At 35.1% G+C, this 24978-nt stretch overlaps 1 protein-coding gene and 1 long non-coding RNA gene across 36 annotated transcripts in view; both read right to left on the reverse strand.

The window, feature by feature from the left end:
* The window catches only part of NRXN1 (neurexin 1), a 725995-nt gene that overhangs the window by 240228 nt on the left and 460789 nt on the right, over positions 1–24978 (reverse strand). The window lies entirely within an intron of this gene.
* LOC310897758 lies at positions 11563–24972 on the reverse strand. The gene is made up of 2 exons (XR_014582571.1): positions 23630–24972; positions 11563–22231 (listed from the first exon to the last, which is right to left on the reverse strand). It is a non-coding gene; the product is annotated as an uncharacterized lncRNA (long non-coding RNA).

A 24978-nucleotide genomic window follows, 5' to 3' on the forward strand; every position in this document is an offset into this window, starting at 1 on the left:
GTTACTTGTTTATGATGGCACACTTGCTACAGCAAGTGGGCAGCCACATTATGCAATAAAGTTTTGTTTCCAGTGGATTTCAAATGTTCTGCAGAGAGCAACCAGTCCAAGGTCAATGTACATGCTGGAAAGTAAAACACAACTGGGAAAAAAATGAAGAGAAAAACCATCTTGACTGCCGCTAATTCCCTATCAATAATCCTAGACTGAGCAAAAAGCCAGCAGCACATCAGTCGTGCTCAAAGGAACATAAATACCCACCATTATATTTTCTGACCCCTTCCTATAGTGCATCTATAGTGCCTTAGTCTTATTTGGGCAAATGTATAATGAAATATTGTCTGCCATACAATATGCTATACCACTCAAAGAGTATGTTGTTGATTTTATTGATTCAGTTTTCACACTACTGTAACCGCATTATCGTTGCCAGAGCAATTGGAAACTGAAAGCAGATTGTAGACTGATAGACTCTGATATTTCTAATTTTCTAATGTATACAGCTAGCTTTATTTCTGCTTTTTCATTTGACTTTTCCTTTCTAATAAACCCACTGCTATGGGAAAACTATTCAATAGTCTTCTATAAAAGATACGGGACAAAATACGGTACATTAGAGGCATTTTATTAGGCATTAATATTCTATTATTAGGATTTTATAATGTGATAGCATAATCTGTCCATTGCCTGAAGTAAACACTCTTAAAGGAAGACCCACAGGGAAAGTAAAACTGAAGCATTTTTCAAAGTGGTGAATACTAATCAGATATATAGCTAGAGGAAAAAAAAAATAATTTTATAATAGCACACAGCAAGTAGACCATGCAACAGACATTGATATCAAGGAATCAAAATATGACAATATCACTTTGGAGAGGAAGGTGGGGGAGAAGCAATCAAGGACAAACTGTCAGGAGGAAAATATAACTATCACTAGTAGGGGATAGGCAGGAAAATAGAGACAGAAAGGTGAACATTTGGATACTTGCACTGAACAGCACACTGGGAGAAAGGAGTCAGGGATTTCACAGCTGGAAGGTTCAGGCCCTATTACAGCCCATGAAAAGAATAGCCGGACTGTGTGGGAGCACTCACGTTGCAAAGGTTCATACATTGGAGGATACATAGAGTCCTAATCACTGTACCTCTGCTATTTAAACATATCCAACCGCTCCTGTAATTGTTTAGATATTTAATCTGTGTTTATTCTATGCTTGTAGCGGTTTTGGTACTACTAGATTGTCAGCCACAGAAACAGTAACTAAACTCTGGGCTTCTATATAAATACTTGCTAATAAGGCAGTTAGTCATTTCTTGAACACAAAAGAAAAACAGTAGCATTAAAGTGCACAATTATACTCTTTATTTGGGTTATGTGAGATAATAATCATAAATATTTACTTTGTTAAAAGTGATGAATGCCAGGTCTTTCTTAATAAGTCTTTCATGTGGCTAATATCAGATGATTAGGAAAAATAAAAACAAAAACAAATAAACAAAAAACAGCATCTACTTGTTTAAAATTCAGGCTTTCTAGTTTGTACATTTCAAGACAAATTGCTGTCTCAAAGAATTTTGCTCAATTCTTAAAACAAACAAACAAATCTACAAAACACAGATACAAAAAGCCACACTGTACACACACGGGTTCCTGAACTATCACCAAATGTAACTTCAGAAATCTTTTAATCTCTATTTGTATTTTATTAAGTTGTTATGATAATGGTATTCAAAGCAAAAATACTGAGCCCAGAGATTATTTCTATTCTCACCAACACCTAAGTTAATTCAGAATGACTCATTTGACAACTGAAACAAAGCAACATAACACTGAAATCAAAAGAGATTGTCTCTGTGGCTGTAAAACTGAAAGCACCACTTGGAAGGCTTTGTTTATCATGTGCTTTCTTCACAGAGTAGACACAGATACAAGAGTAAAACCAATATACAGCTTCTATCTTGTAGGGAAGGCGCAGAAATACATTTCCTAGAGTTGTGTCTATCTATACGTTCATCTGATGATTCCTAAAGACCTACCTGGGAATGGAATCAATCCCTTCCCTGACTGCCTGTGGACTGCTTAGACTTGTTGCTTGAAGTTTAAGTGCTTGTTCCAGATGTGACAAGTCCCACTTCCTCAATAAATAAATCACCATGCTACCTACTGCTAGTTAAAAAATACTGCAAGTTAAACAAGTTCAGCTGTATGGGGAGGAGCTGATTTTCCCCCCAACAAGTGGGGAAGGAGGAACTGCTCAGAGGAAGATAGACAGAAAAGTAGGAACTCCCACATTGCTGACAAAAAGAATGTAACAATTATAGCAAGTGATAAATGATTATCCTGGCTTTGTTAACTTATCATCAGATCCAGCCAGGCACTAAGAAGAGAAAAGCTGTAAAAGGAGACACAAAAAGACTTGCTTTCCAGAGCTCACAGTTTGTACAGTATGAAGTGTGAAGTATGAATTATTTTTGTATCTTTGAACCTTTCATTAAGAATTAGTTCTTTCAAATTAGTTTGTAAAAATCAGCAACTCTCATTTGCTTGTAAGTATTCTTCCCTTCCTTTTAGTCCACACTTAGGCAATAGACAGCACACTATAAAATAGACAGCTAATCAATATAATTCTCTGACCATGTCTGTCTTGGAATTATATGCATCCATTATTATCTAACATGAATAATTACTTCAACAAAAAAGCCAGAAGATGAATATTTGAAGACGAATAAGGTGATAAATTAGACTTCCTCCAAGACCTAAGGGAAGTCTGGAATAAATGCCCAGTAGGACAGAATACCAGACAGAAAAAAACTTACTGGTAGAAAAAAAATCCAACTCAAAAATAAAAATAAAAATAAAAATAAAATAAAATAAAATAAAATAAAAATGTCTTGAAGTACCAAAAGTGAATTGTCATATTGCTCCAATTTCAAAAAAGGCAGAACGTCACTTAAGATACCTTTTCATTGAAAACAACCCTATTCAAATCAACAAGAAGTATTACTTAAGGAGAATCAAGCTCTATGTTTCCTAAATGTGAGCATGACACATAATGCAGAGCATGAAAAAACAGAAAACGGAAGCTAACTCTTGGAATCAAGGTTATGTGCCCCATTTAGGGTCATAGTTTACTGAACAGTACAAAGAAGAAATTTTGCTCTCTACAGATGCTTATTCAGAGCATCAGAATTTGGAGTCTACATCTATCCAGTAAATATACAAAGGATTCCTAAATTAGATCTATAAGTTAAAGCCCCAAAGTTAAGTCACTGTGAGTATTTGCATAGACCTAGTGCTACCATCCCTAGATTAAAAGGCAAAACTGACATGAGAAAACATAGGTGCTCTAATTGCATGATCTTACATATTCCTTCTTGATCAGGTTAAAAATTGTACATAGTATATTAGGAATCAAATGTCCACCTGCATGTTAAGAAAGACTAATAAAGTCATGTTTGTCTGTTTTGTTTTGTTTTGTGTTTTTTTTGTTTTTTTTTTTTTTGTTTTTGTTAAATAATAGGGATGAAACATTTTCACCAACAGCAGTTATCATCCAATTTCAGTACATCACTGAACTGCAATCCAACAGCAATGATGAATGACTGCAGATGAGTAGGTACATTAATCCTACACAGTCAGTGCCTTCCGAGTTGTTGCTGTTGTATGTATTTACTATAAACAGAAAATTCGAGAGAAGAGCCTCTGGGAGAAACAAAGAAAGAGAAAAGTGTCGACAGAGACAGAATGTGTATTATGCTGTATCAGTGTGTGTCTACCACAAACAGAATCAAAGAGAAATCCAGTAAAACCCGAGAACAGGAAGAGGGGACATTTAGACCTTCAGGCAATACTTGGAACACTATGCAAAGCAAATTTAATTACCCTGAATTTCAGTGGTAGAAAGAAAGAGTAATTCAAAGCCTAACAAGATACATTGGACACTACCTGTGGGATATTACAGGATACAAATATCAAACAATGGATTGGGAGTGAGTGCTCCAAAATACTAAAATAATTAATTAAATAAATAAACAAACAGATAAAAGAATAACACCTGATTAAATTAAGCAAGTGGAATAGGTGCAGAGGAAGAAGCAGAAGCATGGAAGGTAAATGAGAAAATAATAATAATAAAAAAGATGGAATCTATCTAGCTAAATGATAGATAGATAGATAAAATAATAAAACATCATAGAAACTGTATCTATGGCAACACTGAAATTAGCAGACATTCTTTCTGCATTTGAAGTCTGAAGGTTGAAGGAAAATCAAACCAAGTTGCCAACTATTTTTCTTTGGTCTGTCTCATATAAAACATGTCAAGAAACAGAAAAGAGAATATCAGTCAGGTCAGAAGGGAAATAGAAGGTACTTTTTGGTTTTCTTATGTGCTTCAATTTTTAGTACTAGTTTTCTAAACAAAAGATGGATTTTTTTTTTTTTTGAGAAGAGAAGGGAAGAGGAGAGGAGAGGAGAGGAGAGGAGAGGAGAGGAGAGGAGAGGAGAGGAGAGGAGAGGAGAGGAGAGGAGAGGAGAGGAGAGGAGAGGAGAGGAGAGGAGAGGAGAGGAGAGGAGAGGAGAGGAGAGGAGAGGAGAGGAGAGGAGAGGAGAGGAGAGGAGAGGAGAGGAGAGGAGAGGAGAGGAGAGGAGAGGAGAGGAGAGGAGAGGAGAGGAGAGGAGAGGAGAGGAGAGGACAGGAGAGGAGAGAAAAGTTTAATTGGAAGGGACCTTCAGAGATCATCAAGTCCAACTGCCTGACCACTTCAGGGCTGACCAAAAGTTAAAGCATATTATTAAGGCCATTATCCAAATGCCTCTTGACCACTGTCAGCCACACCGTGGGCATCAACCATCTTGATTGGAAACCTGTTCCAGTTTTTGACCGCCCTCAGAGTAATGAAATTTTTCCTACTATCCATTCTGAATCTCCCCTGGTGCAACTTTCTGCTGTTCCTGTGTATCCTGTGAGTTGTTACCAGGGAGACTGGCACATCCCTCTCCATTTGCCCTGCTCAGGAAATTGTAGAGAGCAATACACAGCTGTTTAAACTGTGGTGAATCAAAGATTAAAAAGAATTAATGTAGGTTTTGTATGACAAGGTTTTATATCAATCTTATTTAAAACAAAAACAACAACAAATATTTGACTAACAGAAAAAAATAATATTAACAGCTATTTTCCTTGTTTGTATTTTCTCACAAAATAAATATCAGAATGAAGCATTTTTATTTACATGTTGTCAAATTTGGTCTTTGTATATGTTCTCAAAACATGTCAGCTACATATATGTAAATGCTAACAGAATTTGTAATCACTTACAAAATATTACAATATTTTCTTCGAGTTTTTTTTTTCTTTTTCCCCATAATGTGTTGCATGACATGTTAATATTTCTATTGTCATTCCTATTTAAAAAGCAAAGCTTGATTTTGCATTGCTTTGTCCCTTGTTCAGTCATTTATACATGAGCAAGTGGGTGTGAAGTACTGGCAGATGTGTCACACTGTGTTATGCAGCTTCTAACAACTACGCAAGGAGAAAGGTACTGGATACTTAACCTCACCACTTCTATTTTACCAATTAGACAGTAATGTACAAGACTTATTTGTTGGACTGTTTAACCAAAGGAACATACTTGGAAGCCAACTGTCAAGTGCACATGTTAATAGAAGAACTATGTAATGGGATTTTCAATCTAGCAATTAAACATCCAGCAAAACTGAAACAGAAAAAGTGCAAAATCTTGGTGAATGAGAATGCTTCCAACTGAAGTATTCTATTCTATTCTATTCTATTCTATTCTATTCTATTCTATTCTATTCTATTCTATTCTATTCTATTCTAATTGCTCAAAGTACCCTCCCCTACTTCAGCTAACAGCCATGCATTCAATACAATATTGCCTCAAAGTGGGGTGATAGAGCCGTTGATTCAAGGGCTCATGACATGCAATATTTCCAGTACATATTTTTTTGCATTTATACATAGTCCTCCTAAAAAATTATTCTCAGGATGCTGCTCACATGCAGAAAATGTGCTAAAACTGCACTTTGAGAAACTGTCATATCAACACTGAGGCAGTAATTCCAAATGCTAGTGATTTATTATTGAAGATTTATCATTGTTATTTTTGCTGAGGAGCCCCTTTAAAAATCGTCTGTAACTAGGAAATTCCACTACAGAGAAGTCTCTAACACTTTGTGAGCATAAACTAAAACCAAGCAGACATAGATTGTGTGATTTAAAACCTTGAGAAGAGAAATAAAGAAATGAAATTGGTAATATATGGATGGTTAAAATAAAATTTACTACTATTTGATAGAAGGTACAGAAACACAGGATGAAGATTCTTAGACATAATTAATAATCCAGTTGAAATTTTGTGCATAAAGAACATACCCATTGGATATGTATATTCCAGACAATGGAAATAGTTTCTTCTTATGCTACAAATTGGCTCATACAGAGTTCACAGAATCACAGAAAGGTTTAGGTGGAAGGCATCTCTGGGGATCATCCGGTCCAACCCTGCTCAAGCAAGGCCACCTACAGCTGGCTGCCCAGTACCATGTCCACATGGCTTTTGAATATCTTATTGTGCTTAGTTCCAAAATAACAGGGTGAAGGAAGGATATCGCTAAGAAATTACTGTGGCCAGTAGTGTCAGGAAACTATAATCCTGCCATGTTTGTAGCTAATACCTGCCTGTACGTTACATGCATCTTCAAAATAAAGACTGAATAGTGTTTAAAGCAACTGTGAATGTGTTGGGAGGTGCTGTTAAAGCAGAACACCACACATCCCATCTTGGGAGGACTTGCCATATGCCATCCTAGCTGTGGTCAACATATCAGCTGATGTACATTGAGAAAGCTAACAGAAGTGTTTATGACTAGCCAGCAAGCCTTCACCATAAATAAATCTCCAGAGCTAGCTTCAGTGGAGAAACAATCAGGTCTGGCTTAAAAGACATCTCTAAACCCCTGGAATGTATTGTTTCATGGAGCCCACACTGCGCTTGCCATGTAGCACGTTTAGATTTGAGTCATCATGTTTATGATTGGACTATGACTAATGTATTCAACTGCTCTTGTGAAACACAAATCCTGAAAAAATCATTCAGAGTATTGTGCATCATTCTCCTATTACCATGTAGAGCAGCTGTTTCAGACTATAACTATAGAAAGGATTAAAGCAATTATTATTGGTATTTCACAATGGAGGATGCATATACATCACTGAAGTAAGAGAAGCTTTCTCTCAGATTGTACCCTTACATACATTTGCTGTGCTATATGAAGTTTATGCAACAATTGCTGCAATGATACACAATATGATGAGTGGCTTAAAGCTTCTGCTTCTGTTCTGAAAAATTTATCAAATGCTTAGTGGCATTTTAGAGATCTTTTCTCATACGTTCATATTATAGCACTAATGGCCATACTGTGACTTTCTGATGCTCACACTGATGAACCATGATTCATACAACTGGCCCTACTGTGGTAAAATTGAAGTGCAGCTATAAATACAGAGCAGTACATTGAAATCTTAATTTCCAATATTTTCATAGGTGTCTATCATTATGTAACAAATATGAACGACCAATTTATTTGGTTATTTTCACACAAGGGATTCCTTCCGCATTCATGTCACTCATAAAGTTTGAAAAGCTGCACTCTAATAGACTTCATCACATATACTGAAAAAATCTCCCTTTTAAAATTACTGTTCTGCCAATGAGTTATCTAACAAGGTGACTTCTGTTCTGTTTTTTTCTTCTTTTTTTTTCTTTTTTTTTTTTTTCACTAAACACCTTTACTATGTGAAAGAGATAGACAACAGTAAATAGTCTTGGAAAGGAACTGCTACTCATTTGCAGTACAGGCAGCAGGAAACCAGTTCTGTTTTGGCCTAGCTTACCTTCAAGGGGTGTTAACTTTGGCAAGTTAAGGTTCTTTGTTAGCTTTTGTTAAACACAGAGTTATTCAAGGTAGAGTGCAGAAAGTATCCACAGCTTGGGACGGGAAGCATCTGCAACCTCAAAAAAAATACAGTTCTTATTCAAATTTGCAAGCACAATCTGCCTGCTGCTTTGGTATTGGGTAAGATTAAACCCAGAATATTAAAAGAAACATTCAGTCTGATTGCAGAGCACCAAAACTGCTAGCTGGATCAGGGATTGTAATGGTTCCCATGGAGCTGTTACAGCCTAACTAGTCAATGATCCCTAAACTAAGAAGGATTTACATGGCTAGTCTAATAACTCTGAAAAGGTTGTTACAGTCTACCAAATCACAGTTACAGAGCATCACAGCCTCAGAGACAGAAACGGTTCCTGTGGAGTACCTCCCATTATTGGAGTGTGTAATTGCTATTATCAAATCAGTGTGCATAACAAGATACTAATTGATCAGTGAACTATAAAGGTAAATATTATGTTTACCTGAATACTCTCTGAATCTTATGTAGAGGGTAGAGGGGGGAAGGTGTTTTTAGGTTTTCTTTGTTTTTCACTTCCCTAGCTTGTTAGTAATAGGTAATAAATTTATCTAATCTCCCTATGCTGAGTCTGTTTTGCCCATGACGAAAATTGTTGAGTGATCTCCCTGTCTTTATCTCAACCCTTGAACCCTTTTCATTGTACTTCTTTGCCTTTCCCTTTGAGGAGGGAGAGTGAGAGAGTGGCTGCGGTGGAGCTCAGCTTCCCACCCGAGTAAAACCACCACAACCAGTACACCACATTGCTGTATTGCTTTTTCAGTAGGAAATTATAGATCTACAGGATATTTTTTTTTTTAATAAAAGAAATATAGAAATGCCTTTCAAGGCACTCATCCCCACACATGCAAATACATGATTTTTAAGACATCCTTTGTTATAAAATCATCTCAAAGAGGAAATTCAGATCACTTTGGTGGAAGGATGACTTCTTCCCAAATGGCTTCCCAATGTGGCTACTTCAAGCCACAGTCTGCAATTCTTCACTTACAAGAACCTTCTGACCTTAAAAAAGAGTCCTTCTCCACTCTTGATATACCAACCCAATCCTGCTATTTTTAATAACATTTACACTAACTTCAGTGACACCAGATTTTTTTTCCTATTGGGGGAGGAAAAAAAAAGAAAATCACAGGACCAGCATGAGGTTTAAGCATTTCTCTCCTTACTCAAAACATTTTTTAAGAAACACTAACTTGTGTTGTTTTTTTTTAATTTGAATTAACTTCACTTCAATTTCATTAGTAAGTGGTATGCTAGATACAAGTCTGTCTTGCTGGAGAATGTAGCAGATGCTATATGGCAGTGCAGCCACTTGCACTGCCACCTCCCCAGCTCCTTCACTGTGGCTTGCAGGGAGAAGACTGTTTAGAAGTCAGTTAAGTCAGACCAGCATCCTATTATTCACTGAGACAATACATTGCCATTCATGTCACAACAGTAACAGGGAACAGAAAAGCTTCACTACATTTAATACTGCCAAGTACAATCACCCAAATGACTGACAACAGTTCCAGATAACTGACAATCGGTGTAATTTTTCTATTTCAACCATCTTAAAAATAGACCTTCAGCATCTAAAACGTTCATCTTGATGGTTTTTGGACAAGTTGTTGCAAAGACCATTTATCCTGAACATGCCCACATGGTGCTTTTCTCTTTTCTTAGGGTTGACAATGATCATTGCAGTATATCTTTAAAAAACAAACAAAAAAAACCAACAACAACAAAAAAAAACCTTTGGCAATTTCAGATTCCTAGTGCAAAATGTAACATGGATAATGCATCCCTAAGACAAGCTAAGGGAAACAACCTGTTCAAACTAAAAAACTTTCTTGATCTTATAGGGGAATTTACTGCCAGAAGAGTGTGTACTCTGTACCTTATTTAATATAGCTTTAGTGTTTAATCAAGCTAATTTGAAGTAACCTGCATTTACATAAAGTTGATAAGTAAAGGTGAAAAGAACTAATATCCACCCCTTTTTTTTTTGGTACTTAAGTAATCCAGTGCAGAAAGATGTGGTTTTCCATATTGTGCAGTGCTAATTTTCCTACCAATACATGAACTGGTATTCATAATAAAGAATTTTTACACTGTAGAGTAAGATGCCTGCACAGAGTAAAATAGACTAAAGAATGGAATATGGCTCATGAAGAATAATTTTCACTCAAATGACCATCAAAGTTTGAAATGCAGCTTTTGTGATAGGTAGAGGGGAAAAATAGTGATACAAAGGGAGACCCTTCAGCTTCTTCAGCACATGTGAAATGATCTATAAAATTTGGCTTTTTTTCTGGACTGATCCTGCTTTTGATTAAGTTTCACACCTGTCTCTAGTTCAATAAAGAAGAAGATACCAAAGATTGTATTTGTCATAACAATAGTCTCTGAAAACCTTCTTGTCTAATTAGTTCACTCCCAGATAATGCATACCGAGTTTTTTGTCTCTTAAATGCTTGATGATTCTTAAAGAGATTTTGGCCAGCTTTCATTTGAAGAGTCAAGCTTAGTTAGTTTTATATTGGTGGAGACTAATGGGAAAATATGAGGAAGAGTAAAAAGGTCAAAGCAAATTACAGAAGTATTTCTCCTGACAGCATTATCAGAAGCATAACCATTTAAGGACACATTAAGATAGGGGGCCAAGGGAAAGGGAATCATTTTCCTAAAGGCTAATGGAAAATGCAATACTTGCAATAAAGCATTCTCTTTCTCCTATCAGGCTGGGCTTACTAGGGTAAGAAAATACTAAATGAGAATATAAGTATTCTTAAAGCTTTGCCTAGCACAAAAAGATGCATGGAGCAAAAGTTACGAAGGATGTTCTGGCTGACTGCTGTCTTGTGGAAGCTATAGTCTGAATTCTTTAAAGGCCATTCCAGAGTGAAAGCAAAAATTACTGGCTAGGGCGCCACAAAACCAGCAAGCACTGAATGGACAGATGACCACAAAATTAGATTTCTTCCAGTAGTTCAGTCATTTCTAGGCTGGACTAGAGGCTAGTCAAGGCTGGACTTCATCCAAGCCAACCGGACTGAGAACTCCAGGAAGTATCACCAAGTACTCCTAAACTTCCATTGGCCATATTTTACATTACAAGTCATTATGTTTTCAAGTACTCTCTTTATAAGAGAGTAGGACCTCAGCTCATGGCGTTCACTTTGTCTAAGGCAAAATAAGGCAAGTGAAGTTAAAAAGAACATTTAAAAAAGCACTGAGATTCTATCCCTTGTACTGATATTTCCGTATTCACTATTAATAGTAATATGTCCATAGCAAAGAACATGATCATGGGCCATCATATTGCTATACCGGACACTGTGCAAACACATGGGAAAACAAAGCTGGCATCACCTAAAAGACTTACGAGTTGAACCTACCAAAAGTGTAATGGATATGAAAAAGCCTGACCTTCTCCATAGAAATGCTCACTTGTTATTAGACTATCAAATGTTATTTCAGAATTTTGAAAATACCTTCTAAACCTCCTAGAAGAGTTTGTTCTGCTCCTAGAAGAGTTTGTTCTGTTCTTTTTAATAAAGTGTTTTCTTTCTCAAGGTTTTCTTCTTTTCTTGCATAAAATATATGTTATGTTATGTGTACAGGTAGGTCTGGCTATGTTAATGATTTAAATAAAATAGGAAATAACTCGAAGTCCTAAACAAACATGAACAATATAACCATTAGAAAAATAACAGTATTTTGGCTTTTGTTCAGTTTCCTTCTACAAATATCTGTGCAAGATACTTTTAAAAATGCTGCTTATTCAGTTACCTAGAAGGTTAATTTCTGAGCATGGGAGTTGGAATACATGATATCCAGAGGTCCCTTTAAATCTCTGATGTTCAAGAAACTTTCAGATACAGGGAGATGAAGGAAAAAGCTAAATATCCACCCAACTTATTTTCCAATAAAGTAGCTGTGAAGAGAAACTACTAAAAAGCATTAGCTAATTGAATAATACTAACCACCAACAACTGATGCAATTATGGACTGCAGAGATGCTGTTTAATGTCTTCTACAAATGATATAGATTGCAATATTACTTTCTTCTAAAATCAACAGTGAGCCATATATAAATGAGCCAGACAGTTCATGAAGAAAGTTGGAAAAATTGGGAAAATTGACTGATTTCAGTCTGCACTTTTAATTTTTGTTATTAACAATCCTATTCTGATGACAACTAATACAATTTCCTTTGTGCTAGATGCTGTACAAAATAAATAAATAGATAGATAAATAAATAAATAAATAAATGACAGCACTTACCTCAGTTTATATGCCTGAGGGAAACACACATTTGCCTTTTGCACAGATCAGTGTGAGATCTGTGCGAACTATAAGCTGAAGCTAAATGAATGAAAATAAAATTTAAGTAAGGATTTGAAACCCAACAATTTCAGCTATGCAGAAAGTCTTTTAATTCAAATTCAGACTTTTTTAGCAATATCGTCAGATATACACTTGAAGTGTGTATCACTGCAACTTCACTCTATCATACCATTTGAAGATTTATTCCATTAATTTACCCTATTCAATTCCTATTTTTACCCTAAGGCTAGGGGCTAGAATATCTTCTTACATCATTAAAAGGTGCCAGTGTTACCTTCTTGCCTGCTTTTAAGTTTTGAAGAACAGAGAGAGAAAGATGAGTAGTACACGATAATGACTTACTAAAAGTACAACACAGGCAAAGATAACTCGTTGTTAATGTTGACCTCGGAAATCATTTGCTTATTTATGTTTGTTATGGGTATTTTTTATTAAGATAAACAGCAAACTCACTGCTTACAAACAATTTTAACATAATGTAGTGGAATCTCCCAGTTGGTATAGTAATAAGAACAACCAAAAAAATATTTTATCTTTTCATACAACATTTAGTCTAAAACTCTACAAAACAGTGTTGAAATGACACCAGTTACTATATTTATATTCTTCCTCCATGCTTCTACCAGCAAAGATACTCTAAATACTAAAAAATATGATCTACAAAGAGGCCTCAATAGTTATTTTTATCAGTAAAGAGAAACAAGATTAGAAATTATAATTCTCTTAATGTATTTACATAATCTTCTCTGAAAGTATTGTTCACTTTTTTTGACATCAGCATAAAGATTCCCTGAGATGAGGTTGCTGCAACATTTTTAAACTAAATCTAAATGAGTAAAGGTTTTCTTTTTCATCAAGAAACTGTGGAATATGAAATTGTACTCATTGCCTGGATACTATTTAGCCTCATCTTTTCCTTTAAGGTTAAATTCAGCATGGAGGACAAGAGTGGAAGTTGCAGTCCTTTCACTTAACATATATGTCCTAGCATGAGATTTTAGAATATTGTGTTTATTAGATAACATTTATTTGTTTATGCTTTCAGAGCTTCTGCCACTTGGTTTTCATAAAAAGGAGGATTCCAGAATAACTGGAGAACTATTTGAACAACTCTTAACAAGGCTTCTCAGTGAAGAACATGGATGCAGATTGCACTCCTGGATTACTGCAGTATCTAGCAAAGTATGAGAACAGGGAAAAGAGCAATACTTGAATAAAAGCAACAAAAGAGAGATATAGTCAAATGTTTTCTAACCTTTGTAGTTATCAAATGCAATTGAAGTCTATACTTGATTTCCTTGTCAGAAAAAAGAAGCATAATTTGTGAATTACTCTTTTTGTGTGGCATTCGGGAGTGATCCAGTAGGGAAGTGAAGGGAGATTAGAAATTATCATCTTGGAAAAAATCCTGCCAGTCAAGTGGGTAGAAGACTTACAGAATATTCACTCCAGCGTTTGTTTTCTTAGTCTTTCTTCACCGCAGTGATACTCTTCACTTTTACCAGGAGGCTCACTGGTTACCAGGATCTGCCTCAGGCAATACTGGACCCTATGGCATTCAGGATCCTCCAGCACAGTTCACTGCTTAGTTAGCCAGTGGATTATGTGCCAGCTGGCCACTCACTACCCCCCAGCTCTCCCTACAGTGATATCCAGACACTTTCTTCATTGTTACCACAGGTCACCAAAATTTATGCTTGCAACAAAATCACACTGTCCTTACAAACACAGCAAGAAAATATGAAGTCCTTGCTCATTGACATTCTTTGTCATTGTCTCCCAATGGATTTAAGGTAAACTCTAAGTGTATTTTATGTAAATACAGAGGAGGTAGATTACTGTAATCTCCAATAAAGTAGAGCACTCCTACCTAAATATACTATAGCCACTTCTCAAACCCAGTTTAACTATTTGTTCAAGCTCAAAAAGTAACAACTACTGTTTCTGTTCCATATGTGGAGCATAACACAAAGCCAACTACACTACTTATGTTTGCTCAAAAGCACTTATTCACTGCCTAAGCATTGTACAAGGAAATTAAGGTATAAATATATATATTTTTAATTATTATGGGCACTTGAAAAAGACTCTGTTTTAATTTCCTTCAGTTTTAATTTCCATTTTTGGTTTCAATCCATCATTAAGTTTCTTTGTATTCCAGTGTTTTTATATCTACAAGGAATGCAATGCAAAAGTCCAAATTCCAAGCAAAACTATTACGTCATCAGTACTCAAGAGTGAGGTGTGCTGAAAAATATATTTGAACAAATAATAAATTCACATTAAATGCAAAGAAATTTGCAGAGTTAGGGCTGTACAGTTCATATAATTCTGTCAAATCAATGAGTAGCAACAGTCAAGAAAAGAAAGATTGATGGTTTTCTTTGCAAAAGAGTTGCAAGAGTTGGGAAAGGTTAGGCAAAAAGTCAAACTGAATATCTAATTTGTCTAATTTGTCATTCCAACATTCCAACAACTTCTGTTCCATTTAATGTAATAAAGTCTTTCTTTTCCTCTTGTCCTTCCTATTTTAGTTCAATCATGCTAGTGAGCACTTAAGTACTTCTGAAAAAAAAATCATAAAGCTATAAAAAAATCAATAGAATGGATTCTGCAGGATACAAACATAATAAAGACATTACTGCCTTATAAAAAGCTGAGTGACAATGAAGGCAACCATGTCAGTAAAATATAATTTCTTTCCATATTTATACATACATGTAAGAGACAGAGATGAACTACAGGTAGAGATAAGCAAGTAAAGCACTACTGTTGATTTCCAATAGAATCGAGTCACTTGAAATAAGCAGACAGGAAGGAAATAATCAGTTAATCAGTAGTGAATTCATTAATTTTTTAAAAAGGAAAAGAATTACATCTAGAATTATGAACCTCAAATGGCAATGGTGTTTCCTGAACAAACCAGTTATTGTTAGCACTTACCACACAGAGAGGCCATTAGAAATTAATTTTTAAATGAAAAAATAGAAGGCTGCTTTGCAAGATGATTGAAAAAGATAATTTCTAACAAAGACAGAATGTTTCCCATATTTGTTTCAATAAAATAACAGCTTTGTTTTTGGCTGTTTCAAATTTCCAGAGAGCAGGCTGAAGTTTTCTGCATATAACATAAAGTACTAGCATTCTGATGAGGTAATGGGAAATTAAAAGTTACTGAATAAACTACTTGAAAATGAATATTCCCTCTTCCACTTTTCTTTTTCTTAATTAAACATTCATATTGCAGTTAATTGCTAAGTTTGCACAAAGTGTAATAAGCAACTGAAGAAGCCATTGAGTACTAGGTTACAAATACATAGCTTAGGATGACATGACAAGAAATTACTGCCCCAATTAATGAGTGTCCGGGATTCTTTAGCTGAGAGTTTAAAAAAAAATCCCAATGAAAATAAGATTCTCTGCAAAGCCAAAACAACATTTATCTATTGTATGCTTTGAAGTATAAGTATTTCCCCTGGGAAAACTGAAAATAATGCACTAATATCTTACAGAGTAGAGCCATTTACTTTGTGTGATATTTTTCATCTGTGTATTGTAACGGTGTATTAGGAAGGAACAGTGTTATCAGCTGTTCAGGGAGAGTGTTGTTGGAAAAATGTTAGAAATGCTCACAAGGATTATAATATAAATTATGGGTTTTCTCATAAGAAGTTGTTACTAGTGTGATTAATCTCTTGTTTTATAAAACCATGCACTTACAGATAGGTGCCTATTTAGATTGGCTTAACACATTCACCATCATTGCTGTCCCTTATCCACTCCGTACAATCAAAGGGAATGTTGAGGGACCCTCTCCTGCGATGTGCTGAGCATATCCAGCATGCTGGGAAGTCTGTTGGAGTTAAAAGCACTTGATTCTTCCCAAAAGAAACCCAGCACCTCATGGTATCAGACTCAGAGAGTGTTAAAAATCCAGAAAAATAAAAACTCAACTTTACTTGAAAGGACAGCATGGCTGGAAGGACCATGAGCTACAAACCAGAGATATTAAATTCAGTAGCAATGCTTCTCGCACTTAAAAGGCTGTTGCAAGAACTACAGTCCCATGATAGGCAATTTTGCTTCTGTGGTGTAAAGTTTTTAAAGTTTCACAGTCAGCTTTTTAATGTTAGTGCATTAAAATCCACAAAAATGTGTAACCCCAGTTCTCCCCCAGATCTGAGCATGTATGAGGTCTCTCTTTACAGTAACTCTTCTCTGGCCTGGTAATAGGGAATAGTAAATCAGCTCCCTCAGATTATCTTCAGTCTTTTATGAAACCACTTGAGGGACATTTCCATGGTTTGCATTCAGCTGCTAATAAGAACAACGTAAATGAGGACAGAATTTGTCTCCTCAAATCACACGGGGAATCAGTACCAACTTTCAGTACATCCTCAGACTGTCACCTTCACACTGAAGAAAAGACCTTTAATTCAGCAAGCTGCCAGTGTGAAATTTCTTGGTAACTGGATTTGGGAATAATTATTCTTCTCATGAGAAAAAAAAAAAAAAGAAAAAAAAAGAAAAAAAAAGAAAAAAAATCAAATCTGTGTGCTAACGGGTATGGATCTCCATCTATGGCAAATCTGCAAGTCTTAAAGAACCTACAGTGACTGAAAATTGAACCCAAGGACAATTCTGCAATATACTGAACATACAAACACAAGCACAAGTTCAGTTCACAGGCTTTACCTTCCCTCTAGTTCCTCTTTCAAGCTTTCTCTGCAGAAAGCGGTACAGAGAGAAAACAAGATAAGCATGTGAAAGTCCCTTTGTTTCAATGATCTACCACTGTACTTTACTTCCAGTCTCTGAATTCTTACCCAGAGGAATTGTGTTAATTCTGAAATCTATTCCTAAAGAACACAGTGTTTAGCAGGCAAGTCAGAAAAACAAACAAACAACCAAACAACAAACAAAAACAAACTAACAAAAATAAATGACCCCAAACCCAACACGTCTGCTTATGAAATCACCTGCATTGATTTTATACCAATATAACTTCACTGACTGAATAGGTATGACGAAAGATTGATTTCCAAAGAAAATCTCTTTTTAGTTATTGCTTTGTTTTCTAAAGGCCTAATTCTATATACGTGTTTATATAACTTTATTTTAAGAAATCCATTATAACGGCCTCTGAGTGCAGGTAATTAAATCCATATATCAAGTAACACTGGTCACATTAGGAAATGAAACCTACCTGTCCTGCTGCTTAACCTAGCAGCAGCAGAAAAGCACACTAACACCTTGAGTTGGAGTGCAAAACTAAAAACACATTTGTAAATTATCCCATTACCATAGATCGTCCTTCTTGTAACTCAAGCAAAAAGCATAAAAACCAATATGTAAAGTACAATGCAAACACATCACATGTACATAATAACAACGAGACCTCACTGGTACAGAAAGCATTTGAAATGTGCCAAGAAAACTTAAAATGTTTCACTAGCGAGGCTTTATAAAGAAAACAAGGACCTACATGGAATTTTTCTTGGGAACAAATGAACAAATGATACGGCTAATGACATTCAACTTTCCCACACACTGTCAACCTTTTCTCCTGGTCATTAATCAAAAAGAAAAGAAAGGGGGAGAAAAAGAAAAGCCTTCGCTTTATCACATAAGTGAACAGAATGCTCTAGAAAACAATTTTAATTTTACAGCATTGCTGAACACGATCAAACAGGTACACAGAGAGAATCATAAAATCTATGCATCGTCCACTGGCTTTTTGGGGGAACATTTTATCTATATTAGAGTTTATTAGAAGATGAAAGATCAGATTCATGTCTGTTATTTTTTCCATATATACATGTTTCATGGACATCTGCTCATTTCAAACTGATGAAAGCTAGATGCACAGTGGACAGATTTTTTACTTGTTTTGGTTGATATGTCTGTCTAACACTTTGTTGCAAACTTGGGACATTTTCAGCTTTGTTGGAAATTTAATTTTTATTTGTCTATAAATAGGTGGTAGCACTCTGAGCTGACCCCAACCCTCACATTATTTTATGTTATCTTTATCTCAGATCAGAAAGAATGTCCCTCTACACTCAAGTCAGATAACTCATAAATCTCACAGAAAGCTTGCATGTATTTATTATTATTATTATTATTATTATTTATTGGTAAGAACCAGTGCCGTCAGGGTTCTCTGCACAGGATCTCTGAAAATCTGAAGAAGAGATAGCCATCCCCATTATTTGTGTCTCAGAGTTGCCACATTTTAAGTGCAACACTTGGGACTGAAAACTAATCTTTTTATGTAATGATTTTGCTGCACTGAATTTACAAAATATGTGTATATTATAAGGCTACATATTTCTTTTACAAAAATCCCTGGAAAACATACAATTATTTCAAAATAGGATTATGAATGAGTTGCACTGAATTCATTTTCACTTGATTTTACAAAATAAGAATACATAAACAAATGTATTTGTTGTTTTCTTACTGTTCATTATGTAAAACAGTATCTGCTAGAATGGCTATAATGTTCTTCCAAAAAAAACAAAAACAAACAACAACAACAACAACACTTTAAATGTTTTCATAACATGGATGTCTTCCATGAGCAAAAAAGTATTTCCCTCACTTTTGTAAGTAGAACCACTCTTTTAACCTGAAATCTACATTTATGCATATTCAACATCTCAGAGAGTAAATGTAATGTTAAAATATTCAAATACAGTTCTAACATGCCACTTGTTAATAAACAGAGAACTAATGCGCTGTGTATTAACCAGGTAACATACTTCATATATAATGTTAACTGTTATACCACTGCTAATAGACATTGCTACAGAAAAGTGAATGAATATTTGTCTTTCATTCGTGTTTTGTATGCAGTTTAGATTAGTCAAGATAGATAATGGTTTGATTATATTTAATTACAAATCCACTATAATAATGAAATTGTTTATTCTAAATATTAACCTTGTTAAACAGCGTAAGAAAAATAATAAATAACCCCCCCCCTCAAAAAAAAAGGAAGTAACAGAAATAATAAAGCATGTCATTAAAAAAGCTACCAACAACAACAGAAAAAAAAAGTCACTACCAACAAATGATTGTACATTCAGGAAAATTAATTTATATGGAGATGGCCTACACATTTTAAAACACCACCTGTTAGAAAAGCAAAGGCATATGAGTACTCTATTTTTATCAAATAATTACTTCATGCAAAATTACTGTATCACATTTTTCATTAGCAACCTCTGTGCAATGGATTTCATGATATACAGCAACTCCACTCTTACATTCCAATTTACTTATGACTTAATAGTCTACCAAGCAAACCACCTACAAAGTCTTTTTTTCTGCTAAAGTATAGAGGAATAAACTGTTTGGCTTTCTAAAAAAAAGCCAACAGAACGACACTAACATAGGTATGGGCTTTTGTTGTTACATAATAAAACAAAATTCATACAAAAATTACAACTTATTCCCTTTCTATTTATGAGAGACTTCCATTTGCATCCTTTTCCTGGAAAACCCTCTTGGGGGTAAGGAGCACTCAGAGAACTGAACACAATACAATAGATTGTCAGTAACACTATATAAAGAGCTGGGATTTTGCTGAAATACTTAAAATATTTTAAAGTAGAAAGGTTATTCTTCTTTCCAACACTGAAGATTTCAGGCCGTTTCTATCCACATTCCCTTGCATAAGATTCTTATACAAAGGACTACTCAGCCTTATCTTCCTTGGCCATGACTTTGAGTATCTGCTCAAATATATTGCTCTGGTATGGTTTTCATGCAAGATAAAAGGAAGTCGGTTAGCTCCAAGGCTGTGGCGAAGACTTTGCTGAACTTTACAGATTTACGATGTATCCAAGAACTGAGACAACCTACTCAAGCCTTATTTCTATAGAACATATTGAATGTCCTGTAAAGAATGAGACTCCTCAGTAAGAGCTAAGCTTACACTGCAGTAGAAGAATAGGCCCAGCAGATTGTTGTTAACTGAGATCCCTAATCCTTGCCCTTGGAAAGAATATAGGTGCTCACAAGCCATTCACTCCATAGGACTAGGAGCTCTAGCTTCCTGGGCATGCCTGTCTTGTCCCAGCTCTGCTAAAAATCATTCATCTCCTTCAGTCGATTTCAGGTAAAAATGAAAGGTCTCTATTACAGGAAAGTCCTTTAAAATCAATACACTTTCCTCCAGAAGGGAGGAAGAAATTCACACCAATTTTCCTATTTAAAACCTGATGATATATTAAAGGTATTCCCTCTCTCTCTGAACAACCTTTTCTGATGACTTGGATAACTTTCAGAGCAATCATTACACAAAACCCTGTCTCCTGTCCACCTGACACACATCTCATTAAAATGTGAATCTCCATTAGAACCTGGATGCCTATTAACATTGCCTAACTCTACCACTAATAATCATTAAAAGCTAAATATGTTGATTTCTTTTGGAAAAAAAAAAAAGGCTATTCACAAGTTTTGATAAAATTCTAAAGGGCATCAAAAAATCATTTTGAGAAGTAACTTGCGTACTTAGATATACATAGTACTACATTATATTTAAGGTGTTTCTACATGGTATTTTACTAACAGGTAAAAATTCACACACCTTGTGGCATCCAGAAACCATGCCTTGCATAAGGTGAGGCTGCTGTCATGCTGATAAGCCATATGGCTTTTGATCAGTTCAGGAAGTGGGCACAGTTCACTTGGGTTTCTCATGTAGACATATCCTCTGACTCTTCTGATGACTTCAGTGCTTTTTCAAACTTTATGCTATGCGAGCACAGGTCAATGCAATCAACCAAGAAAGAGGCAGATGAAATAGGGCATATGAAGTATCCTTTTGAAACTGTCACTGAGCCTCAGCATCTGTTTGGTTCTAAGGTGGGTTATAGACTCAGCTCTGACGCAAAGAGATTCCAATAGCACTTCCTAATAATCTCCTTGTTACGCAGCTGAAGACACAGAGCCAAGAGGGAGAATTCATAGATTCAGGAAAGAGGGGAAAGGTAAAGGAGATTTCCTAAGGAGAAGAGATTTCCTAAGGACAAGAGGCGGAGTAAAACAGAAACAAAATGAAGTGCAGAGAGAGAGAGAAAAAGAAAGAAAAAAACTTGCTAGTAGTAACCAAAAATACAATATGCAAGAATAATAAAAAAGAAGTGTGTTGGAAAGAAAAATGCAAAAGTTGGAGATGAAAACAGAAAATAATAATAATAAATAAATAAATAAAAGTCTACTTTTAAGGGCTATGGTATTGGGATTTCTGCAGACCATACAATAACTTCACAGATTTCTCCTTTAGGACCCTGATCCAAAGAGTATTGTTTTGACTCTAATGGGCTTTGGATTAAGCAGGCACCCTAGAGTATAAGATTATTTATTTAGAACAAGTATCTTGTATCATTCAGCACTGGCTAACAACTGCACAATATTCTGTGTACGCAGCTCAAAGAGTTCCTGTTTTTGAACCTGCACAGCAGTCTACTAAAATGCCATTTGTCAAATTCTTGCCCCATTTTACTCATCCTCAAACAAGAAAGCAGGTAGCATTGGATCAGAAAGACTGTCTCTCTGAGGTTGCATTATCATAAACTCAATCACTTTAAAGAACACTGATCATAACTTATACCCATTTGGTGAAACAGTGCTGTGTTTCCATAAGACACGTAAAATGCATGCCACAGATTAACCTATTCTATAACCAACAAAACTAATGAGTGAAATATAATAGCTGAAAATGATACTTACTGATAGTATAATCCCTTGCCATTTTGCAGGGTATAAATATGCTTTAATGTTCTTTTTATAAGCTGTGCCTCTATTCTTATGGAATACATTAAATACGCTGGCATTTAAATTGAATGCCCGAAGGGGAGACATCTCCTGAAGCATTTATTCACCTACATTAAGAAACAAGACTTCCCAGTTTAGCAACAGCTTTTATAAATGTGTGAAAATTCTTTACGGATGTATTTGTTAACAACATGAGATCTTTTTCACACTTCTGAAAGGCATTTAATAATCCTTAGGGAGACTTTTTCCACTTTCAACAAGGAAGGCATTATATTTGCTGTAAGTTGAATTGTAAGCAACCCCATCAGATTTTCTTGATTCTCTGCAAAGAATGGTTCTTAATGTTCTTAATTAAATTTACTTCCAGTTATTATAAACCAATGGAGAGGCATGAAATAATACTGCTTTGCAGTTCAATAAATGAACAGGATCCTGGGTGTGGGACACCTCTGAGGCAGGGTACATGCAACAAATCACTAGGGGAAAACAGAGGTAAACACTGAAAAAATAACTTTTTTTTTAACTAAACATTAATTCCACATAATAAAAGTTCTCCCTATGAATAGTTTAAATTATTTTTTTTCTGTATTTGTCAAAAGATTATTACATAATTTAGAGAAAAAATGTATAGGCTTTGCTTGTTTACAATATTGACTTGACCCTGACAGTACTACTTTTGGAAACCAATTTTCTTAATCATGTAGTCCTCTTCACACAACAGCTCATTTTGAGATTCTTCTCCTTTTGTAAACAGAGGCAAGGTCAGCTACTCTTTAGCACAACAATATTGTCCATGCCTAAAATGGGACAATTAAAAGAAAATTCTCTCTACAGAATACATTATATGCCTTGTTTCAATAGTGCATAATACATCAGTTTTCCAATATATTTAATGGTCTAAATGATGTATTGGTCAATATTATGTATCATGGATTCATTCCCATTCAGCAGTTTTAGATTCTGTTCAACTGAATAATGTAATGAAACTGTCAGTTGTTGTCTTGCATCACTTTATTTCATATCATATTACTTCATTCTATGTATGGTTCTTTCTCTACTATGGCAGACTTGCAATATATGAATCACCATAACTTCGATGTTCTCTCAATATATACTGAGCGATAGGTACTTTTCGCTATGTAAAATTAGAGGTGACAAAAATGAGCAAGACAAAATGTTACAGGGTTACTGAGTGCCCCTTCAATATGTATTACCATAGCTGGATTTTCACATGACATATTATTCTTCTTAACTGCATGCATCAGTAAACAAGAAGTAAACTGCTGCGTGTGAAATAAATGTTTTCAGAACTCATTTGTGCAAGTGTTCTTCAAAAGCAAGTATCACGGTCCAGAGTTTCCATATATTAATAAGTAGAGAATAATCTATGAATAACTATGTCATGAATAACCAAGATCTCATTAGAGCTATGAGTCATGGAACGTGAATGAAGTGAATGAATCTTTTGATAGTAATACACCTCAAGGTCTTGTATAAAATATCACCTTTGCTCAAACTGTAAGATTTCCTTGGGCCACAGCTTTTTCTAGGGCAACGTGGTGCTGAAAAAGACAATCACTGGCAAGCACAGGCTGCAAAGGGTTTAAGAAAGGAGAAAAGGAATAAAACATAGTAAACTGGAATAGAACTCAAAAATAATATAGTTGATGAGACATTTATTCCTCCATCTAATTATGACAACCTATTTTTGCCTCAAAATTTCCCAAATCAAGTAATGAGGTGAGGAATCTTTAGTGACTAGTGATTTTTTGTGATTTATCTCTCCATTTTTTTTCCTAGAGTTACAGATGGAAAGGTGGAGAAAGAGAAAAGAGAAACTAAGTGTTTTTATATTCCTTTCTTAATTTTTATTTCCCAAATCCTTCATGGAGAAAAAGCTTTCAAAAAATCACTGATAGCGAAAAGGATAAAGGTAGGCCCTTCCAGAGTCAGTCTTCTCCTCAAATGCTATATAGGGGTTCCAACATAAAACGAGGCTTTGCAGTGTTCAAGCTTTGAATTCTATACACTCTGCTCTCAGCAACTGCAGGGATTAATTAATCTTACTAAACTCCTCCATTTTGGCAAACCCCTTTTGGAGGAAAAAAATATTAGCTTTAGATACTTTTAATTACAAGTTTAAGAAATGATCAAAGACAAAGGGCATTTCTCAGATCCTTCAGTCTTCTTAAAAATAACCAAGTCTTTGATTAATACACATTTAAGGAAAATGATTAATTATATCATCAAGACACAGTCAATCACAGGCTAATTCCCATTTTTATGGACATTTAGTGTGACAAAACTTGCTGTACCACAAAAGTCTAGCAGTTGGTCAGTCTAGCAATTAATTATCTACACCAACTTTGCTAAGACAGCTCACACACTTAGCTTTCTAGTTCCTTAAGAAAAGTGTCTCATCAGGTTTGCAGACAGGAAGTATCTATCAAATAGACCAATATTCAATCAAAATTGTAGTTCTACAATAAGTCACCAGACAGTATTTATGCAGGAAAAGAAAAAAGAACTTATAGAATATATATTTATTTAGTCAGTATATTTTGAACCAAGAAGACTGACTACTCCACAGACCTGTACCTGTCTTTCAATGCATTCACTCAATTCACAGGTTTAAACGAACTAGGGTTAGGATACATTTAGGAAAAAAGGCACATGATTATTTCCCCTTGTTTTGTAAAGTAATACAAGTTTGTGTAATATATAAACTTATTCTTTTCAGATATGCGGTATATTTCATATAGGCTTACACATAAAAATAGGTATCACTAAATGAACAAAATGGTCTTAATATCATAGAGATCTCAAAAGAAACTGCATATTCTGCAAACAGAAA

This window comes from Anser anser, assembly GCF_964211835.1.
Source record: "Anser anser genome assembly, chromosome: 3".
Taxonomy (NCBI): domain Eukaryota; kingdom Metazoa; phylum Chordata; class Aves; order Anseriformes; family Anatidae; genus Anser; species Anser anser.